This window comes from Martes martes (genome assembly GCF_963455335.1).
Source record: "Martes martes genome assembly, chromosome: 9".
In the NCBI taxonomy this organism is placed as follows: domain Eukaryota; kingdom Metazoa; phylum Chordata; class Mammalia; order Carnivora; family Mustelidae; genus Martes; species Martes martes.
In genome coordinates, this window is record NC_137896.1 from 115,557,794 (window position 1) to 115,583,691 (window position 25,898).

Genomic DNA, 25,898 nt, shown 5'->3' on the forward strand with positions numbered 1-25,898 from the left:
CACAAAAACCAAAGGCGTCGTAACTTCAAATGAATTGTTTCTACTTCCAGGGTTTTATCCTAAGGAAAAATTAGTACATGAACAAAGTCTAAGCTATAAGGTTTTCCCGTCTCCCTTTTGCATGTAACAGTGGAAAGCTGTAAACAATCAAAATATCACAAAGGGCTTTTATTTAATAAACTGTGATTTTGTACAGTGGAATGACATGCGGCCATTAGAAAGCCACTCTTGGAGTAGCGTATTTCTAGTGCATGGATAGATGTTACCCTGCTGAGCACAAGGTAGATTTTGCTTCCATGACTGTGGTGGGCTCTTGGTGGGTCTGCTGTGGGACAATCGACCTCTAAGGAACAGAAGACCAAAGCAGTCGCTGTGATGCAGCAAAGCATTTCCTTGAGTAGTTTAGGTTGGGCCCATGAGGCAACTCCCAAAGCCAGTGATCCTCTACAACTTGCCTCTCCAAGCGGGAACATGGACCTGTAGCATCCTGTCACCTGAGATGTGTTACGCAGTCCCTGCCCTAGACCTGTGGAATCAGAATCTGCATTTTAGCAAGAGCCCTAGGTGGTTCTGGTGAACAAAGAGTAAAGAAGCCTTTCTTTAACCTGATTCTGTGAGGGCCACCGAGACCACCAAACTTCAGGTGCCCATGGAGAGCTGTATGATCTCTTGTGGCCTTGGCTTTGCGAGTAATTGCATGGCTCGATTTGCTGGTTTTGAAGTCAGTCTCAGTGAAAACAACATTAATGGAGTTTAAGACACTGTTTTCTTCATCTTCAGAACAGACCAGCCTTTGTCATCTGGACTAACTCATATGTATGATTCTAAGATCAGCAGTTCCCAAGATGTGCTCATGGAACACTGGTTCCTTAATTTTCTCAATATCCATGTACTTGACCCTGACTGTGTACCCAGCTCTGTTGTAGGCACGGGGGTTGCAGCATGAAGCTACCCCAAATCTGTGCTATCATGAGGCTTATGATCTAGATGTAAAAAATATGAACAGATAAAAAAATAGGAAATGAGAGGGACCTGTGGCCACATATATTTATTAACTGCAGCGTTTCTCACATGCTTGAATATGATATTATAGCATTTGGTAAGTTACCACGGGGGCGGAGGGGGTGGGATGGGCAGAGACTGAAGATACTCAGTGCAGCATTTTTCAAAACCAGTTGGACATGAAGCCTCTTTATTAAGGGGATCCTGGCAGGATTTGTGGTCTGTATAAAGTACTTTGACAAATGTAACCTTAAAATCTTAAGAGTGAGAGGGTCTCTCATTATTGTTATTCAGGAGCTCAGGAGGGTAGAAACTTATCGTTCATAAAATTTAGAGGTATTTATTTCTTCTCTCCTTCACCTTCAAGTAATGACACTTCATACTCATTTAACATCCAAGCCCACTGGTGCTTCCAACACGCTGACATTACCCCACAATGATGGTAAGACCAAATGAAGTGAGAGAGGCTGCTATCCTCACCCCCACGTAATAGATGAGAAAATGGTGTAAGACAGAAAAGAAATTATTGAAATAATAATTACAATGGAATGTGGCAGCCAGGATTCTAAGGTGGCCCCATGACCTTCACCCCTATGAAAGGGATTTTGTAGGTAAAATTAACATTACTAGTCAGTTTACCTTATACTAAGGGGGTATTTGGGTGGGCCTCAACTCATCACCTGAGCCCTTTTTACAAGCCGAGTTTTCTCTGCCTCATACCTTGATTTCAGCCCGTGATAGCCTGAGTTGAGAATGTGTCCATGCTGGCCTGGTCTTAGGACCTGCAGAACTGTGAGTCTCTTTTTAAGCTGCTAAGTTTGTGCCAGTTTGTTACAAAGCATAGAAAATGGAAATACAGAACTAAAAAGCTACCGTGCCTCTCACTTGACCAGTGAAGGGAGTAAAGCCTGTGGTTTGTCTAAGGCCAGTGTCTTAGAGGGTCTCTGAGGCCGCTTTGCCATTCCAGCCTAAATATTCAGTAGTTTTACTGTCAGGCTCTCCCTCTCCTGGAGCTTTTCCAGCAGGGCGTTTTCATTACTCGTAGGGTGTGTGTGCATTCGGGGAGCTCACCAGGCTGAGGAGGGGAAGGGAGCAGCCAGGTGCACAGAGCTGGTCCCATGGGGTGCCCTACAGAGCTGTGCCTGGGAGGGAAGGGGTGTCCTCTGCATCCACTGGGTGGAAAGGCAGATGTGTTCTAGTAGGATTTGGGTGATATGTGGTATTGCAAAACCCTACTACTACCTCCAGGGTGAGTTCATGGCCTTTGGGCTGGGATCCACAGCTCCTTACGTTGATGAGGAAATCGACCCAAGAACACGGGTTATGGGCCCCATGGAATACATCAGCACTTGTTTATGAACTCAGACCCACTGATTCCAGGACAGCCGTTCTTCTGCTTTCCTTCCCTCCCTCCCTCCTTTCCTCCTTCCCTTCCTCCCTTTCCCTTCCTTTTTCTAAAAAAGAAGCCAGCCTCTTCCCCTCATCTGTAAAACTGCGAAGGAGAGCAGAGGACTAAAAGAAAAATTTCCACACTTCGCTGATCTCGTAGGCTTTTCTTAAGCAATTCGTGAATCAGGCAGCAGCTATCTAGCAGGTAGAAAGGAGAGCTCTGAAGAGCTGTACCAGGTGAGAGATTTTCAAAGTGAGCAGGAACAGGGAAGTTACACTGGGCATTTGCTGGTTGGTTCCTGCCCCTCTTTGGAGCAAAGAGAAGTCTTGTTGCTGGGTCAGGTAATTGGTGCTTAGCGGGCAGGTGCGGATTGGTTGACCTATCTCCCCCGCCCCCCTCCCCCCCCCCCCCCCCGCACACCCCCCGCCCCCCACTCCGGGAGAGCAGAGCATAGAAATAGTTGCATTTTGGCTTGGTGACATAGGACTTATGTGAGTGGCTCCGTCTGGGCCTAGTTTAGTTACTTTAACAGGTAATAAAGCTTTGGTCCGGATCTGTTCTATTTCAAGGAATAGAAACTCACTCAGACGAGTTCAACTCCTAGGGGAGCTGCTGATAACGGAACTTGGCTTCTCCTTGGGCTCAGAAGAACCCAGTGCTGTCAGCCTACTCTTTTCTCTGCCCCCACGACTGCTGGGGCCCCTGCCCTTCTGAGCATCTGTTTCTGTATCTGTTTACCCAGACCCCATCTTGACTTCCATAAGGTGGAGCCTCTTACCCTAACCAGCCCCTGGCTTTGCTCCTCGTGGGCGACTAACTCAGTCTCTGGCTGTCTTATTTGGTATTGCTGCTCATTTGGGGGGACACTGAGGCACCCGAGATCAGGTGTCCACTCCTGGCCTGTGGGTGGGGTCTTTAACAAGTATATTATGGAAATCACTATTACAAGTGCCGAGTGAGGGGGCCTGTTGCCTGGCATGGTGCAGCTTTTTTAAGAAACTGCCCCCGCCCAGGCAAGATACATACCATCCTATAAAGATCCCATCGTTTCTCTCCTATTCATAAATCCCGTTATCCAGAAGCCATTTATATCATGTCTTCTGTCACTGAATCTTTAATTCACCTCTTTCACCCTTCAGCTCTGTCTCGATGCTTTTGTGTCTCCTCTTTGGATTAGAATATCTCGGGTGAGGGGAGCCTTCAGACACAAGTTTCAGGGCTCCACCTGATCCCTGGAACCTTCTTTTCTTCATCTGTGCAGAGAGCAGCCCCAAACTTGGTGTGTCCTAGCTTTGAGGGCAAGGACCAAATAGCCATGGTTGGAATGATGGTGACCAGATGGGATGATGCTGGCGCTCCTTGTTCCAAAGGCCCAGCTCTTTGGCTGATGTAAAGGCCAGGTGATGTCCGTGAACATGACAACTGCCTGGGCTCAAGGGCCACATTCAGCCCTCTGGCTCTTCCTGTGATTCACCCTCACGGGGCGGGGGGTGCTGTTGAATCACTACAATCAGGAGGAGGCACTAATACTTGGCACTGAAATTTAGTAGCTCTCCTAGCCTAGGGACTTAATTAACTGTAGGGAGAATCAATGACAGGCTCTTTATGACCCAGGGCTTCCGACTTAGAGCTCCCTAGGCCATACCATCAGAGAGCAAGAGTGGCTGCCATCTTGGAATAGACATTTGAGAGATAAAACTTTCTTTGCACTGTTATACATCCCTAAATATTTATTTCTCTTCTCTTCTTTTCTCTTCTTTCATGATGTCAAGGTAATTGTAATCTGGCCTTTGAAAGATGGGAGAATAATTGATTAGAGATATTTAGGAAAGTCTGACTTTGGCAAGCTAATAGCTGTGATGTTAGACTCCTCCCTCTGTCCCTGGAGAAGTCTGTGTTTAGTAGCTTTTTCATTCTATGCTTGCTTGCTCAAGTGTACCACTAAGCAACCCAGTATATGGTGTCAAAACTGTTCTTTGCTTTCCCTGTTTCACATTTTTCGTAACTTCCTCAATTCTAATCAACTCCTCAAAACATTACCTGCTAAGAATTTAGTTTGGTTACTGTAGATTAAATGTCTGAGTTTGGCTTCAGAAGATCTGGATTCTAAGACTTGCTTGGCTGGGAACTCACTCTGAGCTTGGGCACGTCATCCTCAGGAAGACGAAGGCACTTAGCCCGGGCTATCGCCTGGCATCAAAGGGGAAAGGAGAAGACTTAATTGGAAGTTACTTTTCCTGAGACAGTGCCCTCAGTTTCAGGAATTGGCATGGTTATTACATAAACCATGGAGCAGACAGACAGGGACCCACATCCCAGCAACAGCCTGGGTTAGCTGTGTGTTCTTGGGCCAGGTTGTGAGTCTCATTATCCTCTCCACCTGAGAAGTAGGGAGAACGTTGCCTCATTGCCTTATGTTGGGGTTCAGTGAGGTGATTTATTTATTTATTTGTTTTTTAAAAACAGATTATTTATTTATTTATTGGACAGAGATCACACGTAAGCAGAGAGGCAGGCAGAGAGGGAAGGGGCAAGCAGGCTCCCTGCTGAGCAGAGAGCCGGATGTGAGGCTCAATCCCAGGACCCTGAGATCATGACCCGAGCGGAAAGCAGAGGCTTTAACCCACTGAGCCACCCAGGCGCCCCCAGTGAGGTGATTTAGATGAAGTATGATGATACATCGTTTTGCACCCTAGCGTGTACTGTCCCTCTTACTCACCTATGTTGTTCTCACAGCTTTCATCAGTTTTTAGATTCTGTATCATCTGCGTATTTTGTTGCGTTTCTAGCCCCTCCCACAAGAGCCACGAGGACAGTTTTTTGTTTGTTTCATTCACGGCTGCATCTCTAATGCCTGAAACAGAAGCATTCTGCGAATACTTATAGAATGAATGTTAAATGAATGTGATTTTTGTAGAGAAGAAAAAGAAAAGTCAGCAGACTTTTTCTGTAAAGGACCAGATAGTAAATATTTTAAGCTCCGCAGGCCGTACGATCCGTCAGAATGACTCAATTTGGTTGTGTGGCGTGAAAGCAGCCTCAGAGACGATACACAAACAGATGACTGTGGCCGTGTTTCTGTAAAGTTTCATTTCCAAAAAGCAGGGCTGGCGCTGGATTTGGTCCACAGGCTTTCGTGTGCCTGTCCCTGCTAGAGGCATTTAGCGGCTCAGAATTGTGGTGTGTCATGCCTGAAAGTCCTTAATTCAGGAACAGCCCCCACTTGGCCTCCTGTGGGGAGGCAGGAGGCAAGCCCATCCCGGAGAGCCCTTCTTTGGCTCTAGTGCACTCTTCTTGCTTCCACACGCTGCCCCTGTCCTAGGAGGCTGAGCCTGGAGGGCTTTACCAGGCCCGTTGCCCTCAGCCTTCTGGTTGATTTCCATGCCTTGGAAGCACTGGCAGGAATTCAGGACGTGGGAGGAGGAGGGGTTAGGGAGCTTATTCCCCAGCTCCCTCCCTGCTGGCCGTGGTTTGGGGAGAGTGAATTCCTTTCCCATAGTGCAGTTCTTTGCAGCTTCTGATCCCACTGTTTCTAGACCCAGGACGCTTTATCATCTTTTGGGGTATATTCTTTTAGCTCTTCTCCCACTTTTATAAACCGTGCCATTATTAAACTTGCTTTCCTTACCCATTTTAGAAGGGCCCATCTGTTTTCTGCCCTGTCCCTGACTCCTATACTGTCCCTAAGAAGAAGTGTGTAGTGGGAGCCGATGGGGCCCTCCCCCCATTCCTCATTTACAGCTGCCAGTGATCCCAACCCTCCTGCAAACACTTTTGGTTGAGACTTCGTGTTTTCTCTTCTTTTCCCACAAGGAGGGGCAGAGAAAACAGGAAATGATCTGCCTGAGGTGGTAGGTTGACAAAGCAGTGAGAGATTCTACTTATTTCTCAAAGTCATAAAAAAAACCTAGAACAGAGTGTCATAGTTTTTTGGTTCTGGACCCAGCCCTTTCACTCAACAGCCCTATATCTTTGGACTGGCTATTGAACTTGTAAGCCTCAGGTTACTTATCTTTAAAAGCGGTCTAATAGTCCCCGCTATGCAAATTTCATTTATTTAGCATGTTTACAACCCAGTGAAGGGGAAAAAAACTCAACAGAACCGTCTCAAGGAACGTGATACACTACTGAAAAATGTTAAGCAGGAGGGGCGACTGGGTGGTGCAGTCCGTTGAGCATCCAAATCTTGGTTTTGGCTCAGATGATAATCTCAGGGTCCTGGGATCCAGCCCCACATCGGCCTCTGGGCTCTGTGCTCAGTGGGCAGTCTGCTTGGGATTCTCTCCCTCTGCCCTCCCCACACCAACCCCCCCTTCCAAATAAATAAATCTTAAAAAATATATTAAGTATGAAAATCTACATGTACTTTTTCTTCTTTCCTTTATTTTCCAAATTTTATGAGTAAGTGTTCATTGTTTTCATTATAAGGAAAAAGAAAAAAAGCATACAGGTCTACAAAGTGACGCAGGAAATACAAGGTTATATTCGAGTGCACCTTGAGGACTGCAGGGTGCCACGAGGATTAGAATTACTGTGATTTATTTACCCTGTGGATTTGGATGAAATCTTTTCCTGGTGCATGATGTTTTAGTGTTTGCCAAAGACAAGTTTTCATCCAAAGACATAGAAGAAAAGAGGGTCAGTGACAAATGCCCGTGGTGCCCTCTTCTTTTATCCTCCTTCCAGGGTCTTGGGGGCCGGGGCACATGCGGAGGACAAGCTCAGGCCACGAACTTGGTGAGGGGGGCCTGGTTCCAGCTGCTTCTGCCCAGCGGGCTCTGAGCTCCTGCAGCAGGCCAAAACACCCTGGGGGCTGGAGCTGTGGGGGCCTCTAGATTCCTTAGGCCTTGGATGGAAGAATCCACACTACCATCAGGACAGCCCAAGGGAAAGAGTCCTATGGGGAGCAGGGGGTACCACAGCAGAGGTGGAGTAGCGCAGAAGGGTCTTGGCCAACCTTCAGTAATGTCTCCTTGACTCAACTCCTGGAATTTTAACCATTCTGGAAGAAACTTACTAACTAAATTTCATACTTTGTTCATATTTCCTTAGTTTTCTCCTCTTATGCTTCCCCCCCACCCCATTCCAGGATCCCATCCAGAATGCCATATTATATTAAGGTATAACATTATGTCTCCTTAGGCTCCTCTTGGTTCTTACTGTTCTGCAGACCTTCCTTGTTTTTGACAACTCTGATAGTTTTGATGAGTATTTTGTGGGATGCTCTGCTCTCAGAATCCTAATGTTTTTCTCGTGATTAGCAGGGGGGTGAAAGGTGTTGGGAGGAAGACTACAGAAGCAAGGGTCATTTCCATTACATCTTGTCAAGGTTACATAATGTCAGTGTCCTTATCTCACAGGTATTAACCTTGGTCAACAGCCAAAGTAGTGTTTGTCAGGTTTCTGAACTGTAAAGTTAGTCTTGCCCCCACATCCCCTTCCATGTTGTACTCTTTGAAAGGAAGTCCCAAGCAGACTGTACTTAAGGAGTAGTGAGTTACTCTTCCCCTCTTTGAGGGCAGAGAATCTACATAAATTATCTGAAATTCTTATACAGGGGAGGTTTGTCTCTTCTCTCCATTTATTAATTCAATCATTTATATTATATTGTGGTTTTAATGTGCATTTCCTTGGTCCCTAATGAATTAAGAAACTTTTATATGTTTATTGGCCGTTTGGATACCTTCTTTGTGAAATGCCTGTTTTAAGGCTTTTGCTTCATTTTTGAGTTGTCTGTATAATTGATTTGCAAAATTTACTTATATGGTCTGGATAAGCCCTCCTCCTTCCCCCAGTTATACATGATGTCTTTTCCTCTGTCAGTGTTGTGTTTTGAAGCACAGCAGTTTTGAATTTTAATGTAGATCAGTTCATGTTTTCGTTATGGTCTGTGCTATCTGGGTCTTGTATAAGAAATCTGCACCTACCACCAAGGTTGATTCTCCTGTGTTTATTGTCTAGAAGCTGTACTGTTTTGCTTTTCACATTTAGATCTGTAATCCACCTAGAATTGATTTTTGTGAATGGTGTGAGATAGGGGTTGATTTTTTTTTTTTTTTCCCCTGTGTGAATATCCAGTTTACCCAGTAACATTATGTAAAGTGCTGATGTGACCATTCTGGTTTTATTCCCAGTCTCAGAGAAAAAAACTTAACAGCAGTTCAAAGTTAAATGTAATGTTTGCAGTAAGATTTTTGGTAGTATTCTAGATCAGATGAAGAAAGTCCCCTTCTACTCCTAGGGGGCTAGTAAGCTAGTTTTTTTCTTTTAAATTATGAGTTGATGTTTATCAGATGATTTTTCCTCATTTATTAAGTTTTTTTTTAATTGTATTTCTATTAAATTGGAAAATTTCATGGATAGATTTCCAAAATGTTAAACCAGTCTTCCTTTTTGAGATAAAACTACCTTTATCTTGATGTTTATACTGTCGCATTTTGCATTTTAGCTGTTTCTTGCATGTGGGTCTTGCCCCCATCAGCTTGAGGACAGGGGTTTCCTATGCACAGATTTGGGACACACCCAGTGAATGCTTGTGGAGGTAAAATGTCATTAATCTAGGTAGAGTCATTCTTCCTTGCTGCAGTCAGGGGGGCTTGACAGTTTGGATGGCGCGATTCTCCCAGTGGCTAATGAGCGCCTCAGGAATGCTAATGAAGGGCTTCCTTTGGTTGTCTCTGGTGAGTCAGCAAATGAGCTCTGCAGCTTGGAGAGCCAGAAGTTAATTAGCGACCCAATATAGACAGACCCTGATGGAAATAAGGGAATTTTGGTCTGTCAGAGCAGAGTGCTAAGAAGCTTTGAAGGTGAGGCCACGATCGGGGACGTGAGACGAAAGGCAAACGGAAGCGAGAGCTAGGATTTATAAATAAACGTCAGTGCGGAGGCTCTGTCGAGGAAGCCAGGAGAGGCCAGAACACGTGGCCTGCACGGGGAGACGCATGGGCCCCACATCTGGGTGTTGCTGACATCACGGTTGCTGTGGATTCGCATCTCTCCCTCGTTGCAGCTGAGAAGACAGAAACGCAGGGATGTGCCCGGCAAGGAGAGCTAAAGCAGATCACCTGCGGGCGGGCGATGATGGATGAGAGGTTTTAGGGATTTTGCACTCCTTGTTCATTTTCTTTGAGACAGGGTGGAAAATTTAAAACCCCATCTGCTTAGAAGTTCGCTACAGTAACCCAGTGGATGAATAATTTGCCAGGCAATACCATGGGTAATGTTCTCCGAATGAAGTCAGGTGGACTACAGATGTTTGGCCAAGAGGAGAGATCGGGGGCCTTCCTGGTCAAGCTGCATGAGTGAGGTCCACCAGAAGCGCCTGGCTTGCGTGTGCTGGGAGTGCTCACAACCCTGGAAAGGCATTTTCAGCCAGAAAGAGTGTCACTCCCTTGGCTTAGGCAGGTACCTAATTAGGTTAGGAGAAATGCCAAGAAAAGACCTATTGAAAGATAAACTGTTGCAAGGCACTGTGGGTAAAATATGCAAAATACCACTGAGACACAAGTAAGAAGGCCTATAGAACAGGTGCAGCATAGAACTACTAACCTGCCTGGGAGATTGTTTCCTCTTGAAATGGGTTTAATCTTCTCTTTCCCCCAATGTGGAAGTTCAGTCCCCTTTACCATTTAAGACCCAGAAACAGGTTCTCCCCAGCCCTCCCCACCTGGACTTTACTAGTGGGCTGAAGCGGGAAGGGGGCTCTTTAGTCTTCTGTATCCAGGTCTGGCGGCCCAGCCATTCTGTGTTCACCAGAAAACGGCGCAGAATGGAATATGGTCTATCAAAATACTGCTTGGTTTAAGCGCCGTCCTGGGAAGTTTGGCCCTGTGAATGCAATGCCCCTAATTTGCCCACACTGATTTCTTACTGCGATGATACTAAGATGTCAGTGGTGTCCGCTGGAGCTTCCGCAGCCCACAGGAGGCCCAGGCTTGTGCCGCAGTTTCTGCAGAGAAGCAGGTTCTCCGGGACTTACTCTCTTGGTTCTGAGCCACACTGGAAAAGCCCCCTGAGAAGTGCAGTTCCCTCCGCCGCACACTCTGCTTATTACCACGTGTTCCATTAGTCAGGAATCTTGCCACCGATAGGAGGAGGGTGGGGTGTGGTGGGAAGAGGGGGCTGGGACCTTGTAGCTGCCTCTCACACCTCTGGCTATCTTCCTGGCTCTCCCTCACCTCTTTCTCTCAGGCTCTTCTGTGTGTTTTCGTTTAGAGATGTCTTGTCTCATGCAGAGAAGTTTCACCCCTTTCCTTAGCCCTTGGTCCCAGCTCTGTCCATGCCTTACTGGTCATACGTATCTCAGGTGAGCTTCTCAGGGAAGTTGTCCTACAAAGCAGTCTCTCCTGCTCCTTTTAAACACTTTGACATGGGTAACAGTAACCCCATGTTACACTTGAGGAGACTGAGGCCTGGAAAGAATTAGTGAGTTGCCTGTTAACACCACAGGGCCAGGATCCGAAATGAGGTTGCTTGACCCCCAGTCCCCAGCTTTTCTGCTACCGCATGCTGCTTGTAAGGGCCCTTCTAAGGACTGCAGAGCCCTTTACCCACATGAGCTCTCCGGGGGTCGGGTAGGGGGACGATGCCCTCTGTCAGCCTTCAGACCACATGGTGCAGAAGGCTTTTGCCCACTTTACGTTACTACAGCCTGCAAGTGACTCCACACCTGTGAATAACCCCAGGAAAGAGTAGACTTAAGTCTCAAACCCAGGCTTTCCACTTCCAAATCCGTTGTTCCTTGCACTACCACGTGGTGGAAATTTGAAGTGGAGGGTGAGAGGTTTGTGACTTCCACGTGGCTTTTCAAGATCAGAGCAGAGTGGGGAGTGGGCTCAGCCACCAATGTGGGCTTATCCTGCACCTGCCTGCCTCCATGGCCCAGGCCAGGTCCCAGGTGGTGTCGCCTCCAGGGGCAGTGGTAGGCGCTGAACCTCCCTGGGAAGGCCAGAAGAACCCTGAGATGCCTGGGCTCTCACCTTTGTTTTCTTCCCTTTCCTTGGTTTTTTGTGGAGCTGAGCCTGTCATTAGTCAGGCTGTGAAGCAAAGGGGATGAAAAACTGCCTTGGGAAGAACTCTTATTTATTTAAAATTAGAAAAAAATAAAAAAAACAATAACCCTAACTCAGAAAAGACTGAAACATGTTTCTAGTGTACTGGATTTTCTCATCTGGTTGTGAACAAGGGGACCTAGTCCCTTGCAATTAAACTTTAGGTATTTGGCAGGTTTTTGTAATGAATTGGTTGTTCTGGGTGGAGCCCTAAGCAACAGCACCGTGAGGCTTCCCTCCTCCCTCGGTGCGTTCTGAGGGGCTTGTTAATGGCCCTCATGGCCCGACGTCACTGTTCTACAAGGGCTGGGGAAGGGATAGAGTCAGGGAGGTCCACATCCTCGATGTTAGTTCAAACAAGGCTTTTCTTCCGAGCAAGGGAGTCCTGGGTTTCCCTCCCTAGGATTGACCCTGAGACCACCCTCCTCACAGCACCCAAGCCCTCTAGCACACTTCTTTCTTTTTTAAATTAAGTTTGTATTTTAATTCCAGTGTAGTTAACCTACAGTGTAAAATTAGTTTCAGGTGTACAATATACACATCTCCATACGTCTCCCCGTCCGGCACAGATACTTTTGACTTTGACGGTGAATATCAATCAGACACACAGCCCATAACCAGTCCAGAGCAAAGGCAAACATGCCGTTTAGCCAGTAGAACAGAACAGAGGACAGTGGGAAGCAGAGGATATTATTATTGTTCTCTGGGGCGGCTCCTCGAGGAGAAAGCCTGGCGATGCGCACAGGAAGCAGTCAGTGGCAGATATAATCCTGGCAGTATGAACACTGGGATGTATTGTTCGGTGCCGTCAGCCGAACTGCAGAATGAAATCCCAGTGGATGGGGGCCTCTCTTCCTACGAACTCATGCCCTCTCTCCTTCCTTGCACTGCAGTGTGCCCAACAGCTCTCTTTTCCCCAGGCACGTGGCCCTCTCCTGTTTAGGAAGCTGCAAGGGCTCCCTCCTGTCTGCTGAGCAGACTTGGCCTGCGAGTTTGTTCTGCCCCTGGACTCCTCCTCTCCCGCCCTTTCCACCTGCCACCTGCCCTGCCCTGCCTGTACCGGGCGTTGCAGGCGGATGGAAGCACCACGTTTCCCACACCCACTGTCCCTTCCTCTTGCCATTCATGCTTTTCCTTTCTTTCCTTCTCCAGGGTTAGGATTTCTTTCCTAAATCCCATCTCTTCATGTGCCCATTCTTCCCATGGCTCCAGAGCCATGGTGTAGGGACACCTCCTTCTTTGGTTCCGCTCCCCCATCGAGACGCCCCTCCCTCCTCTGGGTGGCCACAGGATTATGTCTTGTTGATCATAACACCCCCAGCTTTGCTAGTTGCTTGGTGTGGTTTCTTTTCCGCCTGCCTTCCCTCATCTTCTTTGAAAACAGGGGTAAGTGAGTCTTTATTTTGTGTAGTCTGGAGTCAGGCAGGATGCCTTGGGCAGAGCAGGCATCCAAAAAACGTGTGATGAATGAATGGGTGGGAGGTTTCTTGAGGTAGAGGTCAGCGGTCCCCGGCCCAGGTTGGTGTTCACTGGCCGTATCTGTCCGGCCTTTCCTTCCTTCTCTGCTTTCGCTTTTGCTTTTCCCTCTTCTTTCTTTACCTTTCTTCTTTCTTCTTTTTCATGTCACTTGTCCCTAAGCCTTGGTCTCTAAATGGCTCTGTGGGGCACACCCCTCTCTCCAGGTGCTGATCCGTGCTCCAGGCATAGTTTGCCGCGGTCCCAAACGATCTGAACGAAGAGCAACACACCATAGGGGCTGTGATCTCAGCATGGTCTGGCAGCAGGAAAATAGGGCCCTTTCCCCATATGACGCTTATTTGCTTTGTAGATCATGATGTGAAGATATGCACTCATAGAGCATTCCCTTCTCTCCTCTGGGAAGCAACAAGCGCTCTTCCCTGACCAGTGTCTCTGCTTATCTCCAGTGGTGGGGGAAGTGGGAAGGAAGCAGGTGAGCACAACCCAGAATAGTAGCTAAATCTGTTTTCTTGCTAAGACTCCTCCGTCTGCAGTCAAGACTTCTGGACATAGTGATTTGGCTTTAAAAAGCAAGAAGTGAGCAAGGCTGTAGGGAAGGAGCCTCACGTTGGACTTGACTCTGGCTCTGCTATACCAGGGTGTGGAGGGGGACCTGCCATCATCTAAGGGGCTCAATTTCCTCTTCTGCACAGTAGGGGGAGGGGCTGGATGATCTCTGAGGTCTTTTCTAGACCAAACACTCCAGAATGCCTGATTTGAGATTCCACATCCACCTGAAAAGACTGCTGTGGCTCAGACTGAGCCCAGGGCCAGGAGGGGGCAGCATCTGCCACCATCAGAGCCCATGACCTTAGCCACCACAGGGTCCGGGCTGTCCCTGCCGTGGGGGTTGGGCTGGACATCACGCTGCACTCCTGTTTGGACTTTGAGTTTCGTCCCACTGCAGGGGGTTTGTGACCAGCTGGGTCATGACTGCCAGCAGGACTACCGAGCCCCGGGTACAGGAAGCACTTACCACTCCCCTCTGCCTGCAGCTGACTTCACCTGGCATGACACACGCAGACCAGGGCACACTCATCCCCAGCGAGGCCCCAGTGAGCAGCTCATATCCGGGCAGCTTGCTGGAGCTCCGTTGTTGGAGCTCTGTGACGCAGGCTCGGGTCTCCCCCGGGCTGGTGAGAACGGCATCTGTGAGTAAGCGCCTGTGCTCGCCCACTCTAGTGTGCGCTCCTGTCTCCCAGGGACCCCTGTTCTGTGCCTAACAGCTGCATTTGCTCACGGCAAAAAACGGAAATGCCTGGCATAACAGATCCGAACACCAGAAGGTGACTAGGGGGCTGTCCCTCTTACAGAGAGCTTTTACTAAATGGGGTTGGCCATAGACACTTGAGATGCAATCAAATGTTTGAATTGCAAGGAACCTGCAAGATAATGTAGTTCAGTGATCCAGAAACCCTGCAGGGCATCAGCAGGAAGCTTGTGAAAACATATATTCCTTTTTTTACCCCCAGGCCTCCACTCCCCCCCACTCCCGCCAGGCCTCCACCCCCCCCCCACTTTTTTTTTTAAACACATGTTCCCGGGCCCAGCTCCAGCTTTACTGAATAAGACGACTTTCTGGTGCTAGAACCTGGGAATCTGGATTTGCAGCCAGCTCCGCAGGCATATGTAATGCAGCTGGTCTGCAGAAAGACGTTTAGGAGTCCCCCCCACCATCCAGTCTGTAGCAGGGCATGTGGGGAGCTTACTAGCAGCGCAGACTGCTGGGGTAAGTCCTCCGGGGTGGGGTTTTAACAAGCTCTCTGGGTGGATGGGTGACCGACTCATCCTGGTTTGCCTGGGACTGTCCTGGTTTTAGTCCTGAAACTCCACCGTCCCAGGGCCTCCCTCAGTCCTGGAAACCCCAGGATGAATTGGTCCCTTTTGGAGGCAATTTAATGCGTACTGAATTTTGAAAGGCACTGGAAACTGTTCATTCCACAGTTGAGGAGAAGGGGACCGGAATGGACGCAGTCTGCCCATGGACATGTAGAGAGAGTAAGAGGCTTCCCGCCCTGCATCCTTGCTATTCTGAGAAACATATGTTGTAAGTAGCTGCCTTGCTCTTTTCTACTCCCTAGGAGAAGCCAGCCCCAGAGGAGCTCATTATGGAGTGGCTATGTTTGGGGTGAATAATCTGTATTCTGTGGTCTTACTTGAGTGAGGTATATGACAATGACAGGTTTAGGAGTCATCAGACTTCCATGAAATCTTTCAGGGCTTCTCTTGGCCCAGGTAGGGGAAGCAATTTACAATTTCATGCATTTCCATTTGGTCATAGTCCCTGAGATAGCGGCATTACTGAGACAGGGAACCCCTGAGAAGGGATTACAACCCTGGGGCTGTGGTGCAATGGAGTCAGGACCCTGGGCTGTGCTCCTACATCCAGGGTCCCTGCTGAGGTACTGGGACATATCCTAGCATGGCTCCCTTTGTTACTAGGAGGCTGCCAAGACTTGCCAGGCTGTGCCTGATTATCAACCCCAGGTTTGGTTTATTTATTCCAGGTGCCCACCACACGACCAGTTATGTAGGAGTGGAGTTCCAAGCTAGAAGGTCCTTGTAAGACAGTGGTTCTCATACTGGAGCCTGCGGCAGACTCACCCAGAGGGCTTGTTGAAGCTCAGATGTCTGGCCCCATGTCTCAGAGCAACCATAGATGGGTACATTATGAACACTTGAGTGATTTTGTCATGTGACACTCATTATTGATGTCCACAGGCTGGGCTAACTGTATAAAGTCAGGCACTAGAAAATTTCTAAGGGTTCTCCTAGCAACAGGGATTTTACTTATAAACAAATAGATATGGCCTTATAAAGGATGTACTTTCATCATCACTGTTCCCCCTTCTCCTAAGTGTGCCTGTGTGTAGGTTAGTACTTAAAATCCCCAAAATGGAGAATAATTGTTTTGATGTAAAGGTTTAGTTTAATATATAAATATCTATGGGTAGGATAGGAAAAAAAACCCAATTCAGACATTTATTCAGAACCTCTTTTGTTCCAGTTATCATAAGAGCAGAAATATTAAGCCTTACCAGTCATTCGTACTTGAAACCTCTTAATCTTAGTGTCTGTGGTACAAGAGTCTCCTGATTTCCTTCTTACCTCCCTGGCCATCCTTTTCAGGCTCCTCCACCAGCTCCTCCTCCCCCTGACTTCCTAATATTGGTGTTCTCAGGGCTTGGTCCTGGCCTTTGTCTCCCTGGGGATGTCATCTGTCCTCTTAGCTTAAAATCCCATAGGTACGCTGGTGACTCTCAGATTATACCTTTAGTGTGAACTCCTCCAAGCTCCAGCTGCTTGCCAGACAGTTTCACTTGGATGTCTGCAGATACCATACATGAAACATGTTTCAATCCATATCACATAGGAAACCCGTCCATTTTTCTGTCTGTATGGCCCCTCCCCTAGTCTTGTCTACCATTTATCTTTTTGTCAGTGCTGTGGTCTCCTCCTACTTTATCCCATAGTGGCCAGATGAGGGTCCTGAAACGGAAAGCAGACAATCTCTGCCGTACTGAAAACCCTGTAGAGGCTCCCCAGCCACATTCCTCAGCATGGCCCACAAGGCTGTCTGGGACCCGCCTCCGCCTGTCCCCATAGCCTTGTCCCGCCCTGTTGTCTCCCTGCAGCCCACGCGCTCTGGCCACCTGCTCTCTCTCGGTTTCTGGAACATCGCAGACCTTGTCAGACCTTTGTATGTACTGTCCCCTCAGCTTGGAATGTGTGTTCTTTCCCTTTGCTGGCGTGGCTGGTTTCTTTTCATACTTCAGGTTTCAGTTTAAACATGACGCCTTAAAAATGTCCTTCTCTGGCCGTTCCATTCTGAGTAGGTGTTTTATGACTTACTGTTTTCCATCCAGCACCCTGTTGACCTTTGTCTTTGACCTTACAGTCTGTACTTATTTTCTGCTTCCAGGCTGATGACTAGTGTCTCGTCTCACTCCCACACTGGGCTGTGGGCTCTCTAAGGGCACGGTGTGGCTGATGGCGGGGAGACTGACTTCACTGCCTGCCGTACAGAGCAGGCCCTTAAAAAAGTGAGGGAATGTAGTAGTTCCCATCTGGGTAGTGAAATAAATCTGCTCAGGGCTACCAACCGTGGGTCAGAAGGAAGGAGAGGAACAGAGGGAGAGAAAGGAGGTTTCAGACACAGAGAGCCATGAGCATTGGCAAGAAAGGATGCAGGGCTCCCCTTCAGCTTTAGACTGGATTGCCTGGAGCACCAGGTCCAGGCTAGTCGGGAGCCTGCCCGCAGCATTTCAGACCCACTTCTTATGTTCTTACTCTCCCCTGAGCATCTCAGTGGCCTCTCATGGAGTCCTGCATCGGGCTGGCAGTAATTAGGTCCATACTCAGATCTGTGTCTTTTGGCATGTATCTGGGGGAAGGAAGCCCTTCCTTGTGATAGAGATACGCCTGTGTGAAGTAGGCAGCCACTGAGAAGTTCCCGTCTCTCCTCCACCAGCCAGCCTCCCTTATGCCTGGAATACTCCCCCAAGAAAACGCACCCTGGCCCAACAGCTGGAAAGGACCTGAGGTGTGGAAGGTACTGTTGTGGATGGATCAGCAGGGGACAGTAGGTTCTGAGGGTGTGGAGGTAAGAGAAGACGGTGGATACCAGGGTTCCATCTTAGAGAATGATGTGTTAGCTTCTCAGCTAGGCTTGCACCTGGGTATAAACAACACAAGGTGGTCGTGGCGCCTTATCATGTATTCATTCATATATTCATGTATTCATTCATCAAACATTTATTGAGCCCTTGAGATTGGGATTCTCTAAGGATTATGGAGAAAAATGTGAATGGGATACAGTCCCTCCTTTCAAGAGTCCCGAAGATCATTACAGATCATTATGATGAGAACAAGAATAGCTCTATGTGCAAGTCCCTGTGGGAGCACAGAAGAGGAGTTCTAGCCCTGTCTGTATGATCAGAGGAAGCTTCTGGAAGGAGTTAACATCTAACACTGAAACTAAAACTTCGAGTGGAAGTGAAGATTAGCGGAAGGAGCTGCAGAAGCTGATGTATTCCCTCTCTGAACCCTTGCTGAGCCCTGCTGCAAGCCAGGCACTCTGCTCGTTGTTTGTCTTCTTTTAGAGGCGACCTAGGAAATCACAATTTTATGGAAGGGGCGAAGCTTGAGGGTAGGCAGGGAACTGTGGGAGAAGCATACGTAGTAATTTGAAGCATGCATGCTGATCAGACAGCCTTGGACATAGGCTTTAAGTTTAGGCTTTCACTACTCACTGTGTGACCACGAGCCAAGTTACCCAAACTCCCTTCCCCTCGTTTTTCTCATCTGCCCAGTGGGGGCAGTGGTATACCTACCGTTGTGGGGGATATGGTGACAAATTTACGTGAGTGCATTTAGCATGCAGCCAGCACGTAGTAAACAGAGCAAATGACAGCTGTTACCACAATCATCATTAACGTTGTAACAGATTGTACACAATTTCTCCTCCTTCCTTATTAGAGAATTCAGCATCCCTCCCCATTTCCATGTGACTTACGGTGTCTCCCTGGGGCAGGAGTTTACATCCCCAGTCCAGTGATGGCAGTCTTGGCCATGTGACATGCTTTGATCAACAGAGTGTGAGAGGAGGGGCGCCTGGGTGGCTCAAACATCTGACGCCTGATCGATGCTCAGGTCGTGGTCTCGGGACTGCAAGATTGAGCCCGGTGTCGGGCTCCTTGCTGGGCACAGAGCCTGCTTAGGATTCCCCTTCTCCCTCCCTCTACCTCTCCCTGCCTCTAAAAACACCCAGAATGTGAGAGGACGTGAGTAGAAGTTGTTGCTGGTTGTAAGCCAAGATTTTATGACTCTTTGTTACTGGGGGAAAGCCGACCAGTAACACCATCGTCCTCGCACAGGAGCATGGGGTAGGGAAGGCTCTTCAGAGGAAAGCATTTCCAGGCTGAGCCCTGAAGGTGGTCTAAGTCCTATTTAGACACAGGGGATGTGAGTGGGGAGTATTCCAGGTGAGGGGAAAAAACCTGTAAAAACTCCTGATTTTATGAGAAGGAATGGAAAAGAAGTTCAGAACGGCTGTGAAACGAGGAGGAGAGAGTGTTGATAAGTGATGCTGGAGAGAGAGTGAGGGGGACTTGTAAGCTACGGTAGGAAATTTGCTCTTTATCCTAAAGACGGTGGAAAACCATTTCATGATTTTTTTTTTTTTTTTTTTTTTTTGCTTTTTAGAATGATCCCTCGGGCTGCTTGTCCAGACTAGCTCCGAGGGGTCAGGAGACCACAGGGCTGTCTGGCAGCCATCTGGGTGAAGGATGATGGGGCTGGTGGCACAGGCAAGTAGACAAGTGTGACATGTGATGGAGAGACGAGGTGACTTCCTGTGTGATAGTTGAGGAGAAGGGGTCAGTGACAAGGCCCCCCACATGGGAATTAGATAGGTGATGTGGATGTGGGGAGCCCAGGAGAGGAGCAGGGTGAAGGAGGCGGATGAGGAATCTCCTGTGGCTGCTTGGGGTTGCGGGAATTCAGAAACACCGTGATGTTCTTCCTCACAATGACCATGTGTCCAGCTAAAAGCTACATTGTCCAGCTTCCCTTGTGGCTAAGGAATGGGACAGCGTCAAGAGGAAGTGACACCAATAATGCAAAAATAAATCCCATGCCTGAATTCCCCAGTGAACTGCCATTTGTCTCTCATTGGCCAGAACAGTGTCTGATGTGGTTTTAACTTTGGTTTGCATTCCCCATAAACATTTCCTGTGTGTGCGTATTTTATGAGCGTGGGTATTTAATACAAATGATACATTATTTGTATTTTTCTGTAATTTGCTTTTTAAAAACTCAACCGCACATCTTAGAAGCAGTCCGTGTCATTGCATACAGACCCAGAGCATCCATTGTAACTGCGGTGCGCTGCTGCGGCGTGCACGTGTGACTGGTGGGTTATCTGACCGCTCTCCCGCTGGCAGGTGTGTATGGAGTTAGGTTTGCTTGTTCTCAGGTTTTTGCACCTATGACAAGGCCACGAGGGACATCTTTGTGTTGCTTCTTTTTTGGTGTTTCATAAGTGTTTCTTACAAAAACAAGTCTCATAAATAAAGTCTAAGACACATAATGGAGTAAGAAGGGTTAGTAGGAGTGTTTCAGTTGAACAGATACTGTCTGTTGGCCGCTAATGTGATTGTATTGATTTTTACTCCGACCAGTAGTGCAGAAGAGTACCTGTTTCCTACACCTGATGTTCTAATACTTAACATTTGGATTATCTGATGAACGAAAAATAGCATCACCTAAATTTATGTGTTCTGCCTATTAGCAAGATGGAGCATTTTCTCTTTATTACTCATTTGTAAATCTTCTATAAACTATTCATATTCCAGACTGTTTTTCTCTTAGTTTGTCCTTATTGATTTCTAGAAGTTCTTTGTATATTCTGGATACTACTCCTGTGTTATTATTTGCAAATATTTTATCTCCATTTCTTGTAATTATTTAAAGATTTTATTTATTTATTTGACAGACAGAGATCACAAGTAGGCAGAGAAGCAGGCAGAGAGAGAGGAGGAAGCAGGCTCCCTGCCGAGCAGAGAGCCCGATGTGGGGCTCGATCCCAGGACCCTGGGATCATGACCTGAGCCGAAGGCAGAGGCTTTAACCCACTGAGCCACCCAGGCGCCCCCACTTCTTGTAATTATTTAACATTATATTTTAATATATAGCATTTAGAAAAGTCAGATTTACCATAGGATTTTTACTTTTTTTTTTTAAAATAAAGATTTTTATTTATTTATTTGACAGACAGAGATCACAAGCAGGCAGAGAGGCAGGCAGAGAGAGAGGGGGAAGCAGGCTCCCCACTGAGCAGAGAGCCTGATGCGGGGCTCGATCCCAGGACCCTGAGACCATGACTGAGCCGAAGGCAGAGGCTTTAACTCACTGAGCCACCCAGGTGCCCTGATTCTTACTTTTAACATCTTTACCTCCAAGGATAATAAATATTATACTTCCTTCTACTTCTTTTTATAGCTTTCTATTTTACTTTTAGGTATTTATTCCACTTGAAAGTTATTTTTATTACAGTATGACATAGCTATCTAACCGTTCTTCCTCCCTAAAGGGAGAGCCTGCTGCTTGAACACCATTTTTTTGAGTAATCCATCATTTCTCTTCTTATTTGAAATGCTGCCTCTACTATTTATTAAATTCCCATATAAATTCCTCTTCTCCCAGCTCCTTCCTTCTGGATTTTGGGTTCTTGGTTCTCTTTCTTTTTCCATCTTCTGGATTCTGCTAATTGCTGTCTCTCTTTGCTTCTTCGGGTCTGGGGGTGGTAATGGCCCCATTGTTACTTGTTCTCTGGCATATGGATGGCACTTTTCCTTGTGAATTCCCTAGACCCAGACACTACCTATATCATGTGTAAAAATAGCTCTTTTTATTAAAACCTTTTGAAATCATCCTAATCTGAATGTTCTGTTTGTTTCCTGCTGGGTCCCTGAAAGATGCAGTCACATTGAAATTCTAATTGGGATTGAATTGAATAAATAGACTGTTTTGGGGGAGAAATGAAATACAATATTAAATCTCTCATCCATAAACATGGTTAGTCTTTAAAGAAGACTTTTTTAAAAAGACAAAGTTTTATGATTTTTTTTGTAAAAGGTTTTGCATATTTTGTTTGTTTTATTAATGGGTAGCTTTTGTTTTTCTCATGACAGAGGATCTCTTTTCTAAAGTATTTTTGAATGATAAATGCTAGTTTATAGAAAAACCATTGATTTTTAAAAATTTATTTATTTGGCAGTCAGAGATCAGAAGTAGGCAGAGAGGCAGGCAGGGGTTGGGGGGGGGAGCAGGTTCCCTGCTGAGCAGAGAGCCCTGTGTGGGACTTGATTCCAGGACCCTGAGATCATGACCTGAGCTGAAGGCAGGGGCTTAACCCACTGAGCCACCCAGGCGCCCTGAAAAACCATTGATTTTTATGTAGTGGTTTTGCATCTGGTTACTCTGCTGAACTCTCTAATGAGTTCCAGGTGCTTTTTACTTGATTTTCTTCAGTTTTCTAGATATATAATCTCATCTGTGAGTAATAACAGTTTTATTTCCTTTCCATTTTTTCAATAATTTCCATTTCTTTCTTGTAGGTTTTCTTTTCTGACTTTGTTGAATAGTATCAATGATGATGAACATTCTTGTCTTGCATGATATTGATAGGTATTTCCACCAAGTTAAGGGCTTAAATGTCTGTTTCTTATTTGCTGAAAGTCTTAAGAATCATAAATAGATGTTGAATTGTATCAAGTGTCTTTTCAGCAGTTTTAGAAACAATCATATTCTTTAATTTTAATTTTTATTGAAATTATGCATGTACACGTGTTAAAAAGGAAGATAGTCTGAAAGGCATCTAATAGGAAATACCTTTTTTAAAGCTTATCCTTTTTACTTTCTGCTTCCCTGAGTCATTTCAGTTTTCTTTTCTGGTTATTTATATCCTTTTTTTTTTTTTTTTAAAGATTCTGTTTGTTTATTTGACAGAGAGAAATACAGTGAGAGAGGGAACACAAGCAGGGGGAGTGCGAGAGGGAGAAGCCGACTCCCCGCTGAGCAGGGAGCCCAATGCAGGGCTCGACCCCAGGACCCTGGGACCATGACCTGGACCCAGACTCCCCTTTACCTCCAATTTTTAATCACATGGTTATGCTGCTACATTTTTTTCTTTTTTTTTTTTTTCATGTTTTATTCTTGAAAATTTTCCTCTACTGATTGGAAGGAAGTTACGCACTTTATTTCAAATTTTCTAGGTCTTTCATCCATTTTGACGTGATACATAAATGCATATTTTTCTAGTGAATTATAGAGTTAATTAGTGTTTAGATTCTCTCTCTGAGTATGACTAAAAAGCATTTCTTTATTTGCAGCCCCCTTATCTAAACCCCATGTTGCTATTGACTAGAATTTAATATTTTTATTAAAAACTTTTTTCTTTTGCAGTCAGTACTTAGACTTAATGATAAGCTTTTCTGATTTTTTCCTCTGTGTCTTATTTATAAACATATTTAGAATGGTTTTTATTAGATATTGAGTATGTACAAAAGGCTGACTATAAAATATGTGTGGGATAAAAATAAAAATACAGTGAGCACATAAGTACCCCAAACCCAGTGTAAAAAGGAAAGCTCACACAGCTGCTAACATCCTGCTGTCTTTGTTCCAATCCTAGGTCTACTGTTTATTAACTGTGTGACAGTGAGGACATTGTTCAATTTCCTCAGTTTAAACTCAATTGTACCTCAGTTTCCCTGTCTGTAACCCAAACATAATAACACCTACCTCATAGGGGTATTGTAAGGAGTTAAAAATCTGCTAATGTTTAGAAGAGTACCTGGTATATTATAAATACTATATAAATATTATCTATTATTGTTGGAGAAATATACCATACTTCATTTATTTATTTAATGATTTATGGACTTTTTAAAAAACTATCTCAAACAGTGCTCTGCATGCATATACTAAATCATAGAGTACGAACATTTTGAACTATATGATACCAAATTGTTTTCCATGGTGGTTGTAATGATTTACACCCCAGTGAGCACTATGAAAGCATTGTGTTTGCTCCACATCTTCATTAGACGTGGAATTAAGAGGTTTTTAAATACTTTTCAACAGGGTAGCTCTGAAAAGTTATCCTGTTATGATTTATTTTGTACCTTTCTGTTTACTAGTACAGTTGGCCATCTTTTTGTTAGCCATTGCAATCTTCTTTCTTTCTTTTTAAGATTTTATTTATTTATTTGAGAGAGAGGGAAAATGGGAGAGAGAGGGCATGAGAGGGGAGAGGTCAGGGGGAGAAGGGCTCCCTGCCAAGCAAGGAGCCTGATGTGGGACTGGATCCTGGGACTCCAGGATCATGACCTGAGCTGAAGGCAGTTGCTTAACCAAGTGAGCTACCCAGGCGTCCACAATCTGCTTTCTTTGATGCAGTGTCTATTCAGTAGTTTCCCCATTTTTCTACTCTATTCTTATCTCTTATTGCTGTTTGAAGTTAATATGGCCTCTTACTCTTTTGTTCAATATATATGTGTTATAAATTTCAGGACTATCTTTTCACTTCCTTTATAGTGTATTTTGATGATCAAAAGTTATTCAGTTTTATATAGTTGATTTATAAATTTTGTCTTTTATGATTTTGCTTTTTGTGTTATTTTCAAGAATTTTTTCCTCATCCTGAGAACATACAAAAAACCTCCTGTAATGTCTTTGAAAACTTTGCTTTTCGCTATTATGCCTTTAACGCATCTAGAATTGAATTCCTTTGTGGTGGGAGGTTTGAGTTTCAATTTCATTTTTTCCCATATAGATGATATTATTTCAGTAATATTTATTGAGAAATTCAACCCTTCTCTACTGATACACAGTGTTATAAATAAGTTATCATATTGAGTTTGAGATTCTTTGTCTTTTGCTGTAATATTTTAGTCCATTTGCATTTATTGTAAGCACCAGTTTATCTGGATCTATTTCTACAATCTCAGTTACTGGTATCATATTACTTGCCTTGCCCTTGTTTTTTTTTTTTTTTCTCTTTTTGCATTCTTTTTGGTTGAATGTAGTGGCTCATTCCACTTTTTTCTCTTTCTATTTTTAGTCATTTCCCTAGAAATGCTAACATATGCTTAACTTAGCCAATCTAAAGCACATCAAGATCTTTAATCTCACTTAGAACAGAAATAAGAGGACTTTAGAACAGTTTAACTTTGCTCACCTCCTCTCCTCTGACTTCTTTTGTTATGAATTTGTTATTCTTGTTTATTTTTAATACCACGATGTTAATATTGTATCATATACACCATATATGTTTTTAGATTAGTCTGCATACTTACCATATCTGTGCTCTTTGTTCCTTCTTATGTTCAGATCACTTTCCTTCATCTGAAGTATATCCTTTTGAATTTTACTTAGTGATGGCGCCTTGTGTCAAACTCTCTTATTTGTCTTAAAATGTCTGATTTCCCTGTTTTTTGAAGTTATTTTCCAAGTTAACAGATTTGTTTTTAGCCTGATGAAGATATTATTTCACTACTTTCAGGTTTACATTATTGCTCTTTGGAAGTCAGCTGTCAGATTAATTGTCATCCCTTTTCCATCAATCTCCTTGTCTCTGGTGGCTTTTAGGATCTTTTTTATCTTTGGGAGTTTCCATTTTATTGTGATATATTTACTGGTCAAAGCAAGTAACAGAGCCAATCCAGATTCAGTGGGTTGGGAAAAACATCCACTCTTGATGGGAAAAGTATAAAATATTATACCTGTATATATATATGTATCTTAAGTTTTTATTTAATTTCCTATTAGTTAACATACAGTGTAATACTAGTTTCAGGTATACAATATAGTGATTCAACACTTCTCTACATTACCCAGTGCTCATCACAACAAAGACCCTCCTTTTTTTTTTTTTTAAGATTTATTTATTTGACAGAGATCACAAGGAGGCAGAGAAGCAGGTAGAGAGAGAGGAGGAAGCAGGCTCCCTGCTGAGAAGAGAGCCTGCTGCAGATCGGGGCTCGATCCCAGGATCCTGGGATCATGAGCTGAGCCGAAGGCAGAGGCTTTAACCCACTGAGCCACCCAGGTGCCCCAACAAGGGCCCTCCTTAATCCCCATGACATATTTCAGTCACCCTCCCCCCCCCAAACCCGTAACCATTAGTTTGTTCTCTATAGTTTAAGAATCATTTTTTTTGGTTTGCCTATCTCTTTTTTTCCCCCTTTGCTCATTTGTTTTGTTTCTTAAATTCCATATATAAGTGAAATCGCATGGTATTTGTCTTTCTCTGATGGACTTATTTTGCTTAGCGTAACACTTTCTACCTTCATCCATGTCATTGCAAATGGCAAGATTTTGATCTTCCATTTCGATCTTGCTGAGTAATATTCCATTGTATATATACATCTTCT